This window comes from Mastomys coucha, chromosome X (assembly GCF_008632895.1).
Source record: "Mastomys coucha isolate ucsf_1 chromosome X, UCSF_Mcou_1, whole genome shotgun sequence".
Taxonomy (NCBI): Eukaryota; Metazoa; Chordata; class Mammalia; order Rodentia; family Muridae; genus Mastomys; species Mastomys coucha.
The window spans coordinates 75,150,380-75,153,749 of NC_045030.1; positions in this window are offsets into that span (position 1 = coordinate 75,150,380).

The following is a 3,370-nucleotide window of genomic DNA, read 5'->3' on the forward strand; positions in this document are numbered from 1 at the left end:
GCAGCACATACTGATCTACAAGTAAGAAGCAGAGAGCAAATGGAAAAGTATAGGCTTTTGAAACCTCAAAGCCCACCTCCAGTGATGCACCTCCTCCAACAAGGCCACACTTCATAATATTTCCCAAACAGTTCCACCAACTAGAGACCAAGCATTCAAACACATAAGGCTGTGCAAACAATTCTCCTAAAGAAGAAAATCAACACAAGCTGACCTAATAAGTTTCATTTATTATATGGTTGGTTGGTTGTCATTGCTGTTTTCAACAGTATTGCTTTAAAGCCCTGACTGACCTGTAGCTCACTATATAGCCCTATGATGACCTTGAACTCGAAGCTATTGTTCTCTTCCTTTCCCTCTCAAGTATTAAGATTACCAGCCTGTGCTACCATGCTCAGGTGTGATTTAAGTTTAACAAGAACACTTGGGACTGTACAATTGAAAAAGACTACAAACTGGTTGTGATGTAGAGTGAAAAAATGTTTCACATGGTGTCTAGTGTTGAATTGGTTCCCAATTGCTGGTGCTGTTTGTGGAGGTTTAAGTGGTACAGTATTGCTAAAGGACATATGTTGTGAGGTTTGAAATTAAAAGTGTTAAATGCAGCTTTCAGTTCATTCTTTCTGGTTCACATTTGCTGTTGAGGATTTGAGCTCTCAGCTTTCTGCTCCTATCACTGTTTTCCCAATATGATGGACTCTCACCCCTCAGGAACCCTAAGCTATAATAAACTCTTTTCTTCCATCAGTCGTTTTTGGTCATAGTGTTTTTATCACAATGTCCTAGTCAGTGCTATATTGATGTAAAGAGACACCATAACCATAGAAATTCCTATAAAATAAAGCATTTAACTGGAGCTTCCTTATACTTTTAGAGGCTTAGTCCATTATGATCATGGTGGGGGAAAGGTGGCATACAGGCAGACATGGTGCTGGAGGGTTAGCTGAGAGTTCTACATCCAGATCCACAGGCAACAAGGAGAAAGTGATATTGGGCCTGGCTTGAGCTTTTGAAACCTCAAAACCCACACCCAGTGACATACTTCTTCCAAAAAGGCCATACCTACTCAGAAAATACTTCCTTGATGACTAAGCATTCAAATATACAAGCCAATGGAGACATTTTTATTCAAACCAACACACAGCAACAACAAAAAAAAGTAACTAATGCATTGGCTTCAAGTATTATTTATGTAAATAACTCATGGCACCTAATACAGAAGATTCACATGTGTTTAAAAGTATTATTTTAAGGGCCATCAAGATGGGTCAGCAAGCTAAGATGCTTTCTGCGAAGCCTGATAACCTAAGTTTGGTGCCTGGAATATACCTAGTAGGAGAGAACCAATTCACACAAGTTTCAAGAGCTGTAGCTTAATTCTGCTCTCTGAAATGGAGACTGGACTTCATGACTCCTGTGTAACAGAATAAACCAGAATGGCTGCCCAGGCTCTTCAGAATGGCCAAAGCCAAAGGGAGAGGCATTGCCAAGGTGGTCTCCATACCAGTTTAGTGACCCTAATAGTGTGGGCACAAAGAGCACTGGCCTCCAGATCGAATTGTCCTTAAAACACTTTAAGTTCCCCTGATCGCCTCAGGGATGAGTATCTTGGGGTGGCCCAGCAAATGAGCAGAGCCTGGAAGGGACCCGACCCCCACAGCTATAGAGAGCTAGAGTCTAAAGTCAATGCGCACCACTTCAGAGGGGCTGAGGGAGGACCCTTCCCACCTCTCCTAGCAGCTGCAGATGTCCCTTGGCTGTGGCCACACACCCCTACCACCTTGCCTTTTCCTTCTGTGTGTCTCTGGACCTCTGACACTGGACTTGGGGCCACCTGGATGATCAGGGTGATCTCATTTCTCCATCTTTAATGAGACAACATCCTCAAAGATCTGTCTCTTGTGTGTGACCACATTCACAGACAATGGGAGTCAGGGGATGCACACATTACTCTGGTGCACAGACCTGGGTATGCCTGTCCAACAGCCCCAGTGAGCAGGCATCTTTTCATTGAAACCCACAGCTGAGGACCCCTGGGATCCCCCCAGCCTGTTCCAGGAAAGGAGCTCCAAAGCCGTGCTTGCCTTTGTTCCCCTTCAGTTTACACTCTTCCCTGCCAGAAGCATCTTGGCTGGGGGGTCCTAGCTTTTCCCCAAGCCTGGGACATATGACAGACAGCCTTATCCTAGGATTGCAGGCTTGCAGAGAGCTCCTTGCCCTGGGGCCCACCTGGTCTCAAGGCCACCTAAAGACAGAAGACCCTGTTCAGCTTTATAAGGAAACATACAGCTCAGTTCCTAGAAAGGTTCCAGGGTTGGTAGGCTTTGGTAGCATCAATAATATGGTTGATTTTCTTTTTTCTTTATGTTCTACTCTTATTCATACTGACTTCTCTAGGAGATCTCATACCTTTCCAGAAAGAAAAGTAGAACTCCAGCCCTTGGGTTTCCATATTGATTGTACCATGTGGATGGTAATCTATGGGGAAATGGTAACCCTAATGCCTACCCTGGGGGGCTAGCTTGATGACCACATGGAGTAACCTAAGAAAAAGACTTTGTGTTCAGTAGGTCACCACCAGTTCTTTCACTTTCTCTTCTCTTTCCTTCTCTACCTTGCCATCTCCTAGGTCCTCCTTCATGCCCTATGCTCCCTTTCTGATCCTTGCCCTTCCTGCTCACAGGAACTGTCCTTTACTAGGAGACCATGGCCTGGCCACTTGATGCTAGAGAAATAAATGGATGGATAGATGCATGCATGGATGGATGGATGGAATGTTCAGTGGTCTGATCCATGGGAGGTGCTTCACCAATGATGTGGGGTCAACGGGGGCCTCTGTTGTTGCTTCAGGACTGCCATACAGTGAACACTATAATCAGACTGCTTCAGAGCAGCCCAGACAGAAAATGGAAGTGTCCCGGGTACTTGGGGAGCGAGACCGACCAGACGCCTAAGTGGGGCGTGAGTGCGCTGAGCCGCCCTCCTGCAGCGCCGCGCATGCTCCGTGTCCCCCCTTTGCTCCCCGTTCCCGTGCCGCCGCTGTCGCCCCCGCCCCAGCCACGCCTGCTCGCGCACCCTGCTCCTCCGCAGCAGCAGAGGACCTGGCCGAGGGTCAGCTACGCAGAACGAACCTCCTGAACAGAGGTGAGGTGAGGCAACAGTCTGAGAGCTCAGGACCTCTCCAGAATGCCTCCCTGGAGAGCTTCTTGGAGGCAGCATCCTTGGCTTCTGTTTTTGCCTGATGTAGGGGTGCAGAGAGGAAGCCAAAGCTGCCTAGCATACAGGTAGACAAGCAGGCAGGAGAAGGGAAGTACTAAAGGATGGTGGCCTATCTCATAAGGAGAGCAGAAGGCAGGACATAGGTGGCCAG